This window comes from Pipistrellus kuhlii, unplaced genomic scaffold (assembly GCF_014108245.1).
Source record: "Pipistrellus kuhlii isolate mPipKuh1 unplaced genomic scaffold, mPipKuh1.p scaffold_m20_p_16, whole genome shotgun sequence".
Lineage (NCBI taxonomy): Eukaryota > Metazoa > Chordata > Mammalia > Chiroptera > Vespertilionidae > Pipistrellus > Pipistrellus kuhlii.
The window spans coordinates 30154894-30173217 of NW_023425471.1; the positions used below are offsets into that span (position 1 = coordinate 30154894).

General features: G+C 39.1%; 1 protein-coding gene and 1 pseudogene across 1 annotated transcript in view; one reads left to right on the forward strand and one right to left on the reverse strand.

Moving 5' to 3' along the window:
- The window catches only part of BEX4 (brain expressed X-linked 4), a 667575-nt gene that overhangs the window by 439271 nt on the left and 209980 nt on the right, over positions 1-18324 (reverse strand). The window contains exon 3 of the mRNA XM_045582416.1: positions 4740-4745. The gene's annotated coding sequence lies outside the window, so the exon portion shown is untranslated. The remainder of the gene's footprint in view (positions 1-4739; positions 4746-18324) is intronic.
- The window catches only part of LOC118720247, a 29108-nt pseudogene continuing 28999 nt past the window's right edge, over positions 18216-18324 (forward strand).

The window sequence follows — 18324 nt, forward strand, 5'->3', positions numbered from 1 at the left end:
AAAGGATCAAAGGATCGCAGAAGAATACTATGAAAGACCATATGCCACCAAATTCAATAACCTAGAAGAAATGGGTAAGTTCTGAGAAATATATAACCTTCCTAGACTGAATCACAAACATTTTTGAAATATTTATTCTAGATCTGTGAAATTGCCATTGATATTTTAATAGGAATTGTGTTGACCTACAAATTGCTTTGGGTAGTTTGGACATATTAATTATGTTAATTATTTCAATACATGGACATTGTATATGCTTCCACTTCTTTGTATCTTTCTCTATTTCTTTTTTCAATGTCCTTTAGTTTTTTGAGTACAGGTATTTTACCTCCTTGGTTAAGTTTATTTCTAGGTACTTTATTTTTTGTTTTTGTTGCAATGGTAAATGAGACTGTTTTCTTAGTTTTTCTCTGAGTTCATTATTAGTATATAAAAATGCCACTGTTCATGAAAAACGAAAAATAACAAAAATAAAATGCCACTGATTTGTGGATATTAATTTTGTATCCTACTACTGTGCTGAATTCATTTATTATATCTAATAGTTTTATGGTGGAGTCTTCAGTTTTTTTTGTGTACAATATCATGTAATCTGCGAATAATGACAGTTTTCCTTCCTCTGTTCCAATTTGGATGCCTTTTATTTATTTTTTTTCTTATCTGATTGCTATGGATAGGACTTCCAGCACTATGTTGAATAAGAGTGGTGAAACAGACATGCCTGTGTTGTTCTTGACCTCTCAGTCTGTGTGTATCTTTTATTCTTTTTATTTTATTATCTTTTATTTTTCCATTTTTAATGAAGGTATTACATGTGTACATATCTTTCAATTGCCCCCCCCCCCCGATTCCCATACATGCCCTCACCCAACAGTGTATTGCGTTCATTGGTTATGCTTATATGCATGCATACAAGTCCTTCGGTTGACCTCTTATCTTCCCCATCTCTCCTTAACCTTCCCGCTGTAATTTGACAGTCTGTTTGATGGTTTGCTGCCACTGTAATTCTATCTTTTTGTTCATCAGAATATAATGTTCTTTATCCATAAATGAGTGAGATCATGTGATATTTTTCTTTCAATGACTGGCTTATTTAACTTAGCATAATGCTCTCCAGTCCCATCCAGGTTGTTGCAAATGGTAAGAATTCCTTTTTTTAAGGCAGCATAGTATTTCATTGTTTTCTGATCCAGTCATCTGCTGACAGGCATCTAGGCTGTTTCCAAATCTTAGCTATTGTAAATTGTGCTACTATAAACATAGGGGTGCATATACCCATTCTGATTTGTGTTTCTAGTTTCTCAGGATATATTCCTAAGAGTGGGATTACTGGGTCAAATGGAAGTTCCATTTCTAGTTTTTTTGAGAACATTTCATACTATTCTCCATAGTGGCTGCACCAGTATACATTCCTTCCAGCAGTGCATGAGAGTTCTTTTTTCTACGCATCCTTGCCAGCATTAGTTGATTTGTTGATGATGGCCATTCTGACAGGTGTAAGATGGTACCACATTGTCGTTTTGATTTGCATCTCTTGGATAATTAGTGATTTTGAGCATGTTTTCATATATATCTTAGCCTTCCTTCTGTCATCTTTTGAGAAGATTCCATTCAGGTCCGGTGCCCATTTTTTATTGGATCATTAATCTTCCTTTTGTTAAGTTGTATGTGTTCCCTGTAAATGTTGGAGATTAAACCCAATGATAAGTTGATAACATTTGCAAATATGTTTGCTCATATAGTGGGCTTTCTTGTTGTTTTGTTGATGTTTATTTTTTTTTATTAAGGTATTATATGTGTACATATCTTTCCATTGCCCCCCCACGCCCATACATGCCCCCCCCCAGAGTTTGTCGTCCATTGGTTTTGCTGATACGCATATATACAAGTCCTTCAGTTGATCTCTTATCTCCCCCATATCTCCCTATTCTCCCCGCTGTAATTTGACAGTCTGTTTGTTGCTTTACTGTCTCTATATCTATCTTTTTGTTCATCAGTTTATAATGTTTTTTATTATCCATAAATGAGTGAGGTCATGTGGTGTTTCCTTTCATTGACTGGATTATTTCACTCAGCATGATGTTCTCCAATTCTATCCAGGTTGCTGCAAATGATGAGAATTCCTTCTTTTTTATGGTAGCATAGTATTCCATTGTGTAGATGTACCATAGTTTTTGATCCAATCATCTGCTATGGGCACCTAGGCAGAGAGGCTCATGGATCAGATTAGGAGCTGCAAAGTGTTGAGGTAGGGAGACTGTCGTGCATAGAGAGGAAGGGCAGCTGAATGCCTGGCAGGCAGAAGGGGAAAGGAAGTCTCCGATTGCACTGAACCCTTTCCGACTGCACTGAACCCCAACCCTGGCCAAAACTCCGTGGACTCAGGCTCATACAGGTGGAGTCTGGACTGTAGAGAAAGGCACCCAGAGACTCAGAGACTGGGAGACTGAGGGAGCCAGGAGCCATAGCGGGCAAGGTCTACAGTTGCGCATGCTAGTGAGTGCACACTGAGAGGTCTGACTGTGGAGGTTGCCACGGCCTCTCCATAGCAGAAGGAGTCAGAAGCTTCAAACTACAGAGACCCAACCCAATTCCAGGCAAGCCCCTGGGGCACCCACGCTCTTGCATGGGAAATCTAGATGGTCAGCCGAAAACTCAGGGGAGCCATGGAAGGCAGAGGTCAGGTGGAAACTCAGGCATGCACAAGGGCAGGGCTGACAGGAAGCCAAGACTATCTGCTCAGCCCTAAGACTCCGCCCCACCCAAGCTGAGCACAGAGCCTTTTGCAGTTTTGCAAGTCTTGACTCATAAGGCTGTCTCCAATACAGAAGGATCCCAGAGTAGACACAGCTGATACATCCAATAGGCCTGGAGATCAATTCCTCCCAGTGATACCAACAACAATCAAGACTTAACTACAACAAGGCTGTACACACAGTCCACAAAGGGGAGCACCAAGAGTGTCTACCTCAGGTAATTGGGGAGGCTGACCCACTGGGCCATATGGGACACCAAACACACAAAGCAATCCTGCCAACTCTGGGAAGCAGCGAAAATGCCGAGACAAGGAAAGAGATGGAGGCGAACAAAAGACTGGATAAAGAGTTTAAAACCATGGTTATAAGGTTTTTCAAGAATTTCTTAGAAAAGGCCAATAAATTTAATGAGACCCAACAATAAATTAAACATAAACTGACTGAAATAAAAAATATTATATAGAGACCCAATAGCAGACTGGAGGAATACAAGAATCAAGTCAAAGACTTAGAATACAAAGAACCAAAGGACACTCCTCTGGAGAAGCAAGAAGAAAAGAGAATCCAGAAAGTTGAAGATAGTGTAAGGAGCCTCTGGGACAACTTCAAGTGGACCAACATCAGAATTATGGGGGTGCCAGAGAAGAGAGAGAACAAGATACTGAAAACCTCTTTGAAGAAGTAATGACTTATGGGCCTAGCCAGTGGCCATGGACAATAGGGGGTGGGAGTGTATGTGGGGAGGGGTTTTGGATGGGAATGGGGGGATGAAGACAATTATGTGATACCATAATCAATAAAATTTAAAAAACAAACAAACAAATAAATAAATAAATAAAAAGAAATAATGACTGAAAACTTCCCCCACCTCGTGAAAGAAATAGACTTACAAGTCCAGGAAGCACACAGAACCCTAAACAAAGGGAATCCAAAGAGGACCACATCAAGACACATCATAATTAAAATGCCAAGGGCAAATGACAAAGAGAATCTTACAAGCAGCAAGAGAAAAGCATTTGGTTACCTATAAGGGAGTACCCATATGACTATCAGCTGATTTCTCAACAGAAACTATGCAGGCCAGAAGGGAGTGGCAAGAAATATTCAAAGTGATGAATAGCAAAACCTACAACCAAGATTATTCTACCCAGCAAATTTATCATCCAGAATTGAAGGTCAGATAAAGAGCTTCACAGATAAAAAAAAAAAAAAAGCTAAAAGAGTTCATCACCACCAAACCAGTATTATATGAAATGCTGACAGGTATTATTTAAGAAGAGGAAAAAGAAGAAAAAAGTTAAAAATTATGATCAACAAATACATATATATCAGCAAGTGAATCTAAAAATCAAGTGAATTAAAAATCTGAGGAACAGAATAAACTTGTGAATATAATATAATCAGGGGCAAAGAAAGGGAGTGGATTGATAATTATCAGGGGGAAAGGGGTGTGGGGTGTGCAGGAAGAGACTGGATTAAAATCATACACCTATGAATGAGGACAATGGTGGGGGGGAGGTAAGGGCAGAGGGTGGGGGAGAGTGAGTGAAAGGAGCTATGGGGGGAAAAGAAGAAACAATTGTAATAATCTGAGCAATAAAGATTTATTTAAAAAATAAAGTAATGGAATCCTCACAACAACACTAAAAAAATAATAAGAAATAAATAAAAATGTAATAATTAGTAAGGTAAAATCAAGTGAGGAAAAAAGAAAAAAAATAGTTTCTTAAGTAAATGATGAAAAAAAAAAAAAAAGTCCTGTTGTGAAGGTTATTCACTTCCTCTACTGTTCTGTGTGGCACGCCTGTTTCCTAGTCAGGACAGTATTGAAGTTCCCTGCATTCCACTGCTCCTTTGTGCTGCAAACCACAGTCCTGATTTTCAAGCAGACAGTACTTCTTTGTTTCTTTTATTCTTTTATTTGTGTTTACACAAGAGTCAATTTGTGACTCAACCCCTGGGTGGCAGTGTTTCTGGGTTGACCTCCCGCTCTATAAGTTCTCTCTAGCTAGTGTTTAGATTTTGTTTTCCTTGTGGCACTTAATACCAGTTTGGGGGAATGGGCTGCCCCAGAGTTGGTTTTCTGATCATTATTCCCCACTCTGATCCCCAGGTTCCACAAAACAAAACAAAACAAAAAAAACAACTTTTCCCTGCAGTCTCTTAGAGTGTCCCCAATTGGGTGATCCTATGTATTGGGCTGAGTAATCAAAAGCAAGGATTTAAAGAGGGAAAAGAAAGAAAGAAAGAAGAAAGAGAGAGAGAGAGAGAGAGAGGAGAGAGAGAGAGAGAGAGAGAGAGAGAGAGAGAGAGAGAGAGAGAGAGAGAGAGAAAGAAAGAAAGAAAGAAGAAAGAAAGAAAGAAAGAAAGAAAGAAAGAAAGAAAGAAAGAAAGAAAGAAAGAAAGAAAGAAAAAAGAGTCAGAGTAAGTGTGTGAACTCCGGTGCTGCTTGCAAGTCTGTGCAGTATTTTTTCCCCCTTGGGTCTAAGCAGAAGGCACACTGTTAGAATTTGTAGGCTGTCCTTTTGTGTCCAGTTTATCTATGTAATGCTTTTTAGAGTTCCCTTCGGTTAGCACCCCTTCCACATTCGCTGATCACACTAGCCCTAACAAACGCGGATTTTTTTTTTTTTTTTTAGGGGGGGTGCAGACTTCCCCAGATCCTCTAGTTTCTGTTGTGCGCATTTCTCTTTCCTTCCTGGACAACAAACCTCACCTTATCTTAGGCGAAATCTGACCTTTCCGTGAGAAGGTGCAGAGTTCCTCTGAGTCTGCCTATTTGCTTTGCTTGGGATCTGAAGTTCCTGGGTTCGCAGGGTTCACTGGGTGATGTTATTGTAGATTCCTGGGATTTTTAGGCTTCCTATAAGATACACTCTCTCCTTCAAGATGGCGTGGTCTTTGTATCAGAGCTGGATGCTCTGGGAGGGATTTCAGCAGCAGTGGAGGCTGCCTGGTCAGGGGAACACCATCTGGCAATCTCCTGCAGTACCTTGGAGTATAGCTGTCCCTCAACTCACAAATAAAACTCACCTTGTGACCACACACTCTTCTTTTATTCTCTCACTCACGCATGATCTTGCAGTCTGCCTTCCTATTGGCAGCCATCTTGAACTCCTCACAAATGTTCTTAATAGCATCTATAATGGTAATCCTTTCCAAAAGGTTTTAGATTTACTTTGCCTATATCCATCAGAAGAATCATTATCTAGGATAGAGTTTTACAAAGTGTATTTCTTAAATAATAAGACAAAAACAGTATCTGTGAAGCACAAATAAACAATGATGCATACACACACACACACACATATATACAGTAAAAGTATAAAGCAATTTATGGTGAGTACAGAGTGGGGCAAAAGTAGGTATTCAGTTGTGAGTACATGAAACACAGAGTTTATTCTTATATTATTATTTATTAATTAGTTCGTTATTTTCCACATTAACAATTGTAAACATACCTTTGCTCCACCATGTATAAACACCTCATTCCGATAATTAGTTACACCTGAGGGGGAAGGGAGGATAATGTATTTAAGGGGAATATCCACTGCTTGGGGTGGGAGTCCAGGCCAGACGATTATTATCCTAACATACTAATTAAGTCAAATAACAAAAACTGTTATTTTCAAATACTAGTTATGGAACATTATTTTCAATAAAATAATGATTACCCCTATTCTGAAATGACTATTTTTACTTCTTTCTTATTTTAATATATGTAATTCATATTATGAGCTACCTTTTTAAATGGCTACAATTCTATGCTGAGAAAGCCAGTGGACAAAACTGATTGAGGTTAGAGCAAAAGGACCACAATGCACATACATATAATGTTCCTCAAGCAGTGGCCTGGATCTCAGAAGTAGACAGTGTGTTCCCAGTGTATATCATCTCCCTGAAGACAGAAGGAACCATCACAGCTCAGTAGTGGTAAGTCCTGTATAGATGCCAGACTACTCTCTTCCCAGTAGAGCACCCATAAAGTGTCTGTGCAGGAGGAAATAAGGTAGATACAGGATCAGTGTAGAGGGAGGGTTCTGCACTACACATAACACATTTGCAACATAATTTACACATAATTATTATGCCATTAATTTCTATGTAAGTAAATTTGACTAATGGAAAGAGTCATGTACACATATACACAGTGATTCAAAGGTAATTAAAAGAAGGAAAATGAATAGCAATGAAACATATGTAAAACTAGAGGCCCACTGCACAAATTTGTGCACCAGTGGGATCCCTCAGCCTGGCCTTTGGGATTGGGCTGAAACCAGCTCTCTGATATCCCCCAAGGGTCCAGGATTACGAGAGAGCACAGGCCAGTCTGAGAGACCTCACCAGTGCACAATCAGGGATGGGGAGCCATATTGGAGGTTGGCCAGAAAGGGAGAGATTGCAGGAGGGTCCAGCGCATGCCTGGCCCATCTCTCTCAGTCCTGATTTCACAGACCCCAGCAGCAAGCTAACCTACCAATCAGAGAGTCTGCCCCCTGGTGGTCAGTGCACATCATAGCAACTGTCCTTTAGCTTTTTCTTATATGTGAAGCTCTTTTCTGACCATCAATTCTAAATGATAGCTTTGCTGGATAGAGTAATCTTGGTTGTAGGTTCTTGCTGTTCATCACTTTGAATATTTCTTGCCACTCCCTTCTGGCCTGCATAGTTTCTGTTGAGAAATCAACTGACAGTTGTATGGGTACTCCCTTGTAGGTAACTAACTGTTTTTCTCTTGCTGGTTTTAATATTCTCTCTTTGTCTTTTGCCCTTGACATTTTAATTATGATGTGTCTTGGTGTGGTCCTCTTTGGATTCCTTTTGTTTGGGGTTCTGTGCGCTTCCTGGACTTATAAGTCTATTTCTTTCACGAGGTGGAGGAAGTTTGCAGTCATTATTTCTTCAAATAGGTTTTCAGTATCTTGCTCTCTCTCTTCTTCTGGCACCCCCATAAATCTGATGTTGGTATGTTTGAAGTTGACCCAGAGGCTCCTTACACTATATTCAACTTTTTGGATTCTTTTTTCTTTTTGCTTTTTTGGTTGAGTGTTTTTTGCTTCTTTGTATTTCAAATCTTTGACTTGATTCTTGTGTTTCTCTAGTCTGCTGTTAGGTCTCTGTATAATATTTTTTTATTTAAGTCAGTATATGTTTAATTTCTAGTTGTTCCTTTTTCATATTCTCAAGGGACTCACTAAATTTATCAGCCTTTTCTAAGAAATTCTTGAAAAACCTTATAACCATTGTTTTGAACTCTATACCCAGTCATTTGCTTTCCTCCATTTCTTTTGTTTGTGATCTGTTTCTTTGTCTCCACATTTTTGCTGCTTTCCTGAGTTTGTAGAGTATCTTTGTGTGCTATGTGTCCTATATGGCTCAGTGGCTCAGCCTCCCTAATTACCTGAGGTGGACACTCTTGGAGCACCCCTTTATGGACTGTATGTATAGCCTTGTTGTAGTTAAGTCTTGATTGCTGTTGGTATCACTGGGAGGAATTGACGTCCAGGCCAATTGGCTGTGAGGATCAGCTGTGTCCATGCTGGGAGAACTTCTGTGCTGGAGACAGCCTTATGAGACAAGACTTGCAAAACTGCAAAAGCCTCTGTGCTCAGCTTGGATGGAGTAGAGTCTCCAGGCTAAGCAGACAGTCTTGGCTTCAGTGTCCCTGGGTCTCAGTGTCCCTCAGTAATTGCTGCAAGCATCTCTGCTAGAAAGCCACCCTTGAGTTCTTCCCTGGATCCAGATAGTCCAGTTTCTTCCAAGAGACTCACCAGGAACTGAAGTTCAGAGCATTTGAGAGCTTGTATCTCCCTACAGATTGAAAAAGACAACCTCATCCTCAGTTGCCAGCCCTTTCCATGTGCACACCTCTATACCTCTGCACTTTACTTTTGCATCTCCTCTAAGTCTCAATGTGCTTTTCTCTTTTCTTCTAGTTGTAGAATTTCCACTCAGCCAGCCTTCCTGTGGTTGTGGATGATATCCGTTTTGTCTTTTAGTTGTAGTTTTGAAGTGGTTGTGTGAAGCAGCAAGTTCAGGTGTTCACCTATGCTGCCACCTTGGTTTATCCTCTGACTTCCTTCTGGACAAAGCCACAGTGGCAGGGGCCAAGGCAGAGATGGTTAGGGATGATCAGGCCAGCAGGGGAGCAAGCAGTTAAGGGCACTATCAGACTGGCACAGGGGAGCAAGCAGTTATGGGCACAATCATGCTGGTGTGATTGAGCAAGCAGTTAGGAGGTGATCAGGATGGCAGGAAGAGGCAGTTAGGGGCAACCAGGCAGGCAAGTGGTTAGGAGCCAGTGGTCCCAGATTGTGAGAAGGATGTCCAACTGCTGGTTTAGGCCCGATCCCTAAATTAGCAGTAAGACATCCCCTGAGGGGTCACAAATTGGAGACGTTGTAGGCCAGACTGAGGGACACCCTCTCCCAGTGCATGAATTTCATGCACCACACCTCTAGTAACTATATAAACAAGATACAGAACATTATATACAACATTATATAATTTTGAAGAATATATATTTTCATAAGAATATACATATATTAATATTTAAAATATAAACAAACCTACACAGGAGCTATGGAGAATATTAACCTACCTAGAGAATATTAACAAATATATTCAGTGGTTATGTTGAGGTGGGAAATAGAAATTGAAGAGGAGATATACAAAATAATTTCTCTTATAAATGTATATCTCATAGTTTTTCCAGGGGCTTGGGGGAACATGTACACTGATTTTTGTTTTAGAGAATAGCTTATTCATTTTTAGAAAGGAAGGGATATGAAGAGAAAGATAAAATACCAATGTGAGAGAGAAACATCGATCTGCTGCCTCCTACATGTCCCAACCTGGGATCTAGCCCACAACTCAAGAAAATGCCTTTGACCAGGAGAAGAACCCTGGCAGCCTCCTGGTGCACCAGATGACGCCCAACCAACAGAAACAGGGCCACAGCTACACTAATTTTTAATTGCATAATAACTAAGATAGAATTATGACAACATAAGATAAACCTAGTTATATTTCTGTTTACAAAACTAATAATGTAAAATATAACTCTGTACATTAAAAGATGATAACTATATTGATAATAATAAAAGCATAATATGCAAATTGACTGAAAGGCAGAACAGTGAAACGATCATCTGGACTCTGGATGAAGCTGGGCTGCAAGGGCCAGCTGAGGCAGCCGGGGCTGTGAAGGCCTACTCTTGCATGAATTTTGTGCTTTGGGCCTGTAGTTGTAAAATAAAAAGGTTGCACACCATTTATATTTATAACTACACACATGCCTTTGTTTTGAGAGAAGGGCCAAATGAAACTTCCTGTCACAGGATTTATATCCATGGGTTCTGTCTGCATCACCACTTAATACTTCTTTTGCTAGATGAGGCCCAGAAGGTTTCCTTTGGCTTTCCAAGGGAAGCCCTCTTTCTTTCCCTGTTGCACTTCTTCCTAAACATCTTGCTGAAGGTGGTACCAAGCTGCAATTCTGGATTCGGTCACCAGATGGCACCAACCTCCAATTTTAATTTTATTTTCCAAAGAAAAATATTCATTTGGCAAAATGAACAAATTCTACTTTGAATGGAGATTATTAAAAAGTATATAAAATATAATCATGATTCATTCCTTAACTCAGCATAAACAATTTTCAAAACTTTGACAATGAACTGTACTGATTTCATTATAAAAAATCAATGAGACTTAAAGATTCCAAGATGTATAAAAAATTTAGAGAGGGAATTATTCACATATATCTCAGAAACTCTCTTGAACCAAGAGAAATGTAAATAAATGAAAATAAAAAAACCTCATAGAAACTATAGGAATGCAATTAAACTTATGAAAGATGTCCCAACAATAAACATACAAATAAATTGCAGGTAATTTTATCCTTAGCTTAAAAAGGTAAATCGCTTAATAAAGTTTCCTGTCATTTCATTTTAACACATACAAAAAAAGTGTACATGTATTTTATACATAAATATCTGAGAAAACCATCTGCAGAATGTACTCCACGCCATTAACAGAGAATATCTCACTAGAGAGAAAGAAGGTGAATACAGGATCATTTCAGTTCCACATATACATATCTTTATTGTCTCATTTCTAATTTTGGGAGTAAATGAAATAAATTTGTGAAAACAGGACAAAAAAAGAACAACCTTATGATCCAATCCCAGAAACTAATTTCATATCAATCTACTGACCTAGAAATGAATTCCCAGTTAATTGTAAAGAAAAAAATACACCACAATGGTTTTGCCCAGCTGGTGTTGTTGTGGTTGAGCATCAACCACAGTCACTGTTCAATTCCTGGTCAGGGCACATGACCGAGTTGCAGGCTTGATCCCTAATAAGGGATGCAAGAGACAGCCAATCAATGATTCTCTCTCATCATTGATGTTTCTCTTTCTCCCTCTCCCTTCCTCTCTGAAATCAATAAAAATGTATTTAAAAAACAAACAAAAAAACTGGTTACATGATATGTGTACAATATAATTTCAGTTATTATTGATACCATTCCTATGGATATTTGTATAAAACAAATATGTCTAAAAGGATATGACTAAAAATGGAGACACACACCCTCATGCTAACAGCTTTCTCTTCATGAGACAGATGTGGAACTTCCTGCCAGAAGCTGAGAGAATCAGAAAGCATCTGATTCTGCAGGAAGGCCTGCCTATCCCATTCAAATTTCAAGCAAGCCTTGTCTAGTCGGTCAGACCAAGGGACCCACCCTCCCTGAATCCTTGCATAACCTCCAAGAAATGTTGAGAGATGTAGTTCTGGATCTGGCCATCAGGTGATGATTATCTCAGTATGTTATTTTACTGCAAAAGAAAGCTATCAATTTTTGTAGTGACAGGTAATATGAAATGAATAGTCCTGACAGATTCTTGACTTGGGGTAGTGAACACACAATAAAGTGTATAGATAATGTAGAATGTGCACCTAAAGCCTATATAATTTTGTTAACCAGTGTCACCCCAATAAATTCAATAAAAAGGAAAAAAATGAAGTCTTAAATATATTTGAAAATTGTATATATATATTAATTAAATATATTAACATATATGAATAGTTCTAAATGTATATGAAAATTTTATCTATTATATATATGCATGTGTATATCTGTATATAAAGATTGAAAGTGTATATACAGTTTCATTTGTTGATAATGATTCCCAAAGCTGAGTCTCACAACCATTGATTTATTCAACCCCATTATAAGGGGTACTGCTAGACTGAGTCCATTTGTCCACCCACTCTTATCTCTGATCATTCCCAGACTCTCATTTCCAACTACCTTCAGAACATACTCACTGGGGAAAGACAATTACAATTCCTTTCTACATGTGTGGAGTGAGTATGCGTAAGTGCATATGTTCCTCTGTTTCTCTGGTGTTAAACTGAAGAGTAAAAATGAGACAAGATTACTCATCAAATAATAAAAATAAATAGCACAGCCCTGGCTGGTTTGGCTCAGTGGTTGGAGTTTTGGCCTGAGGATTGAGGGGTCCCAGGTTCGATTCTGGCCAGGGGCACATGCCTAGGTTGTGGGCTTGATCCCCAGTAGAGGCCTGTAAGAGGCAGCCAATCAATGATTTTCTCACATCATTGATGTTTCTATCTCTCTCTCCCTCTTCTTTCTTCTCTGAAATCAATAAAATATGTATTAAAAATTTTTAAATAAAAAATAAATAGCACAAATATCCTTTCCTCTACCCAACTACATCAGGAGACACATACTAAAACAAAATATAGCATAAAAGCTCATAAATGTGAAGACATTTCATGTCTTGTATATATATTATCATATGCTCTTTATTACATTTGTGCTATTTATGTTACCATATTTTCCGGCGTATAAGACGACCCCCTAATTTTACAGTTAAAACATAGGTTTAGGCCTATATTCGCTGTATAAGACTACCCCCCACTTCCGAGGCAACACCAGTACTTTTTTTAATAGACCGCCTCTCTGACTCTGGCCAATCTGAGCAGGCTTTTTACTAGAACACAGTGTAGCTTCGGATACAGAACATGTATAATTTGCATGCATAAAAAACCTGCTTGGATTGGCTGAGTTAGAGAGGCAGTCTATTAAAAAAAGAACTGGTGTTGCCTCGGAAGTGGGGGGTAGTCTTATACAGCGAATATAGGCCTAAACCTATGTTTTAACTGTAAAATTAGGGGTCATCTTATACGCTGGAAAATATGGTACATAAAAATCCTTTCATTTATGGAAGAGAGTACTCTGAACTAATATTTCTAACATTTCTTAAAGACCTATTATGTGTCTGACACTTTCTATAGTTTTTCTGATATGCTCCATAAAAATACTGTTAGGCAGGATTTTTGCTACTAATAATATCTATTTTCTTCATCGTTATTTTCCATTTATATGTACATGCATTACATATGTATTTGTATATATATTAAGGATACAATGAACTGACTATCTATGAAAACACTGCATTGATGAAAGGGCTGGGGCCAAAGCAAGTTTGGTCACACCTCAGTCACCAGTGCAGGGATCAACCTAGTGTCACAGGGTCCAGTAAGCCAACACTGCCCCTTGCCTCCCCATTCCATCCCAAAATCATCCACATAATTAAAATCTCATGATGGAGAATGAACAAATGGAGGACAAGGCCAACCTGAAAGACTATTTCTTCTCAAGGAAACAAAGTACTGAGTTAGGCAAAGCTTGGTGTAATCAGAGCCAATGAGGACGAGCAGACCAGTTATACAGAGAAAAGAAACTACATAGTTCTGCTCATCTTAGTGCATAGTGAGCAAATCTGGCATCACTGTACTAGAAGGTCAAATTGGAATTCTCAGTTTAATGTTTAATGTATACTAGTAAGTTCATGTTTCCAAGCAGAAAGTCTGTTGTCTTTTCATTAACCTCTTCACTTAAAACTAAAACTCTGTATTCATGACAAACCGTGCCTGTTCCCAGTCTATGAAAATGGATTGTCTCAATGGGAGAACAAGAATGCTTTATATTCAACCACATTAATTTTGGGAGTTTAGTAAAGAGTATTCATAGTGAGACTGTTTCTTTTCTATCAAATGTCCCTTAAATAAAAATAAAGGCAACATTAAAATTTCAACCATCTTTCAGAACTACCTGAAATCAAGCTGAATGGAAGTCTTACAGCTATAAAGTTAAATAAGAAGTCACATAAAGACTGGTAAGAGGGGAGGAGGTATGAAAGAGTTGGTCCCACACCCATGTGTGGTGGATAAAAATCAGGAGTGATATCTTGGTTGTGGATACCCCACTGAGGATAAAGGGGTCCCTATCACATACCAGGCCCTTCAACTAAGGGTTTCAGTGCCAGGAAGAGAAGTGTCCAAAACTTCTGGCTATAAAAACCAGTGTGGTTTTAGAAGGTTGACTTAGGCTGCTGGAGTTCCAAACAGTTCCTCTTAAAGGGCCCACACACCAACTTACTAGAATGCATTCTCTCTGAGCTCCAGCCTGGGCACAGCAGCTCGAAAGGCACTAAAGACATACAAGGAGGAACTGAATTGTTTGGCATACAGCAAGAGCTGAGGAGCAGCATTCCCTAGACAGAAGCACAGGCAGAAGCTATTGTTCCTTTGATGGGTCCTTCCCCCACAGAACCAGGAGATGGGCACCATATCTGAGACTCCATCTGCCTGGCTAACCCTGTTAGCTTCACCCAGGTAAAACCCTACCCCATCCAAATTTTGGACCCACCTAAGCTGTTTCTAGTGGCTTTTCCACAGGAATGTCCTGTCTTGGATCATGCTTCAGATTTTCCTAAAATCTCTCAAACAACCAGCATCTGGCCTCAGCAAGCTCTAAACCACTCACTAAGTGACCCCAAGTCTGGCACTAGCAGCAGCCAGCCTTAGTTCACAGCTTGGCCTCGCTTGGGCATCTCCAAGCCCAGCACAAGTAATAGCCATCTATAGTTCAATTTGTAGCTTATGCCTGATGGCCCCATGCAGAACTAAGCTGTAACTGACTTAGCTTTCATCTTCTGGGAGGCCCCAGAACCAGAACACCCAGTGGACAGCCTCAGACCACTTCAAAGCATCACCACCCATCCACCTCCACAAATGACACATTCAGGAGGTGAACTCAGTAGGTACCAGAGTTCTGCTGAAGCAAGTCTCACTCTGTGTGGTGGGCCCCTGACAGCTAGTCTTCTAAGGTGGTCGGTGATCACAACCAGTCTTTGCAACTTGAGTAAATCCCTCTCACTGATGTGCCAACAGCAATCAGGCTCAATTACAATAGAAGGATGTACAGCCTACATGGGAGGCACACTTCAAGTGCCCAGCTGGGGTCATCAGGGAGACTGTACCTCTGAACCCTACAGGACACCTACTTCATTAGGCCATGCTACAAAACCTGTGAGATGCAGAAGCTCTACTTAATATGTAAAAAAAAAAAAAAAACACAGAGGGAGGTGGCCAAAATGAGGAGACAAAGAAACATGGCCAAAATGAAAACACAGAGCAAAACTCCAGAAAAATAACTAAACAAAATGGAGACAGAGTTCAAAACACTGGCTATAAAGATGCTCAAGGAACTTAGTGAGGATCTCAACAGCCTAAGAAAGATTCAGTCAGAAATGAAGGATACACTAACTGAAATAGAGAATAATTTATAGGAAATCAATAGTAGAATAGGTGAAATTGATTATCAAATCACCAATTTGGAATATAAGGAAGCAAAAAACAAACAAACAAACAAACAAAACACCCAATCAGAACAGCAAAAAGAAAAAGAACAAAAAATTATGAATAGAGTGTAAGGAGCCTCTGGAAAAACTTGAAGCATACTAATATATCATGGGAGTGCCAGAAAGAGAAGAGAGAAGAAATTGAAAAACTATATGAAAAAATGACAGAAAGCTTCCCTAACTTGATGAAGGAAATAGACATAGAAGTCCAGAAAGCACAGAGTCCCAAACAAGAGGAACCCAAAGAGGCCCACACCAAGACATATCATAATTAAAATGCCAAGGATTAGAGACAAAGAGAGAATCTTAAAAGCAGCAAAACAAACAAACAAAAAACCAACAAAAAAACCCCAGTTAATTACCTTCAAGGGAGCTCCCATAAGCCTGTCAGCTGATTTCTCATCAGACACTTTGCAGGCCAGAAGGGAGTGGCAAGAAATATTCAAAGTAATGAAAAGCAAGGACCTACAAACAAGATTACTCTATCCTGCAAAACTGTCATTTAGAATTGATGGACATATAGCTTTCCAGAGAAGAAAAAGCAAAAAGAATTCATCACCACCAAACAAGTATTATATGAAATGTTAAAGGGTCTTCTTGAAGAAGATAAAAAATATGAACAATAAAATATGTGGGCTTCCAGACTCAAGGATTGGTTGGCTTATTGCTGGGTTGGCTTTGTGGGTTGTGTCATGCAGACAAGGGGTAAGTTGCCTCAGAATAGGACTTTGTGATTTATTTATTCCTTGGGTTACTGAGGTACTTTTGTAAAAGCATAGGCTTTATAGTGGGAAAAGAAGACCTGGGTTTGAGAAATGAACTCTTTTAGAGTCCTACATCATGCCAGCATCTTTAAAACCCTTTAATCCTAACCTTACCCAACGGAGACTAGAACTATAGTTCCCATTATACCAACAAGGAAAGGAAAGCAAGGACAAATAGGGTACACTTTTTAAAAACTGAGCCAAGCAGCCTGGCCAGTTCAATTCCCTATCAGAGCACATGCTTGGGTAGCAGGCTCATCCTCAGGAGGGGGCATGCAGGAGCCAGCCTATCAATGTTTCTCTGCCATTGATATTTCTCTCTCTCTACCCCTCCCTCTCTCTTCTCTTTCTCTAAAAATCAATAAAAACATATTTTTTAAAAACTGAGCTCAGCCTAAAACATAAGTTCCTTTCACAACTTCTTGCTGCTTTTCCAATATAAAACTATTTCAATTCTGTAAGCATATAATTTATAGCTATGATTATGTTATAGCTAAACTTGGTGATATCCCGGAAGGAATATGGGGTTGGCAGTCAGAAAGCATTACCATCTCAGTCTTTGTCTTCAGTGGCTGTATGACCCTAGACAATATGCTTCTTGTTTTTGAGCCTCAGTTTCCTCTTCTAGAGAATGGAAATGATAATTATCTTTCTCATAGGAATAAATGAGATAATGTATGTAGTACAGGGCAGGAACCAGGGAACCCATCTTCAATGGAATCATGTACCAATGGACATTTAAGTAGCAATGGCAATAACAGTAAATTTCTGGAAAATACTATTTATATATATATATATATATATATATATATATATATATATATATATATATATATAAAGTGGCCAGATAATTATGATCTCTGAACACATAATAATCTGGCAACTCAGTGTAATATATAGTCCCGGTGCCTGAATTCATGCATGGGTGAGGTCCGGCCAGCCTGGCCAGGGGAAGGGGGAGACTGCCTGCTGGGTGAACTCCTGGTTGAGGGGACAATTTGCATATTAGCCTTTTATTATATAGGATATACACTGAGTGGCCATATTATTATGTGTTCAGAGATCATAATAATCTGGCCACTGTGTGTGTGTGTGTGTGTGTGTGTGTGTGTGTGTATTATACCATAATATAGATTGAGGGAAAGAAAAATACAAAATAATTACTTGTTTGGGGCTCAAAATTTTATTACTTTTTGTAACCAGTGAAAGTAAAGGATGCAGTCGAAACCGGTTTGGCTCAATGAATAGAGCGTCGGCTTGGAGACTGAAGGGACCCGGGTTCGATTCCCGTCAAGGGCATGTACCTTGGTTGCAGGCATATCCCCAGTAGGGGGTGTGCAAGAGGCAGCTGATCGATGACTCTCTCTCATCGATGTTTCTAGCTCTCTATCTCTCTCCCTTCCTCTCTGTACAAAAATCAATAAAATATATATTTTAAAAAAAAGAAAGTAAAGGATGCAGGAGGGATTTGTGTATTTCAACTATTGTGCCGTTAAGTTTCATAGTTTCTGGACATTCCTGATTGAATGCTCTTTTAAATATAATAATTCTAAAATATTTAAATGGCCCTAGCAGGTATGTCTCAGGTGGTTGACTTTGTCCTATGCACCCCATGCTAGTTAGATTCCCTGTCAGGGCTCATGCTGGGGAATTGGGCTTGGTCCCCAGTGGGGAGAGTGCAGAAAGCAGCCAATAGATGTTTCTCTCTCTCTCCCTCTTCCTTCTCTTCTCTCTCAAATCAATAAAAAAAACCCATATTTTTAAAAGCAAATAAAATATTTAAATGAATATGGAAAAGAGGAGGAAATTAAAGAAGCAAGCAAAAATCTCTGTTAACTACTAGTTGGATGTTATCATTCTTCATATTCTCACTGTGTGCATCAAATGACATTGATTTATTTTTTAATATACAGAATAACATTTGATGCTTTTGATATAACTGCAAGGTCAACATGGCATTTTCCTCTTTACAGATGAGGAAACTGAGTTTACATCCCAGGTATGGTGGAGGCCAAAGCACCTGTGTGGCCTTCAATGCCTTTTATATTTCATCACATCCCA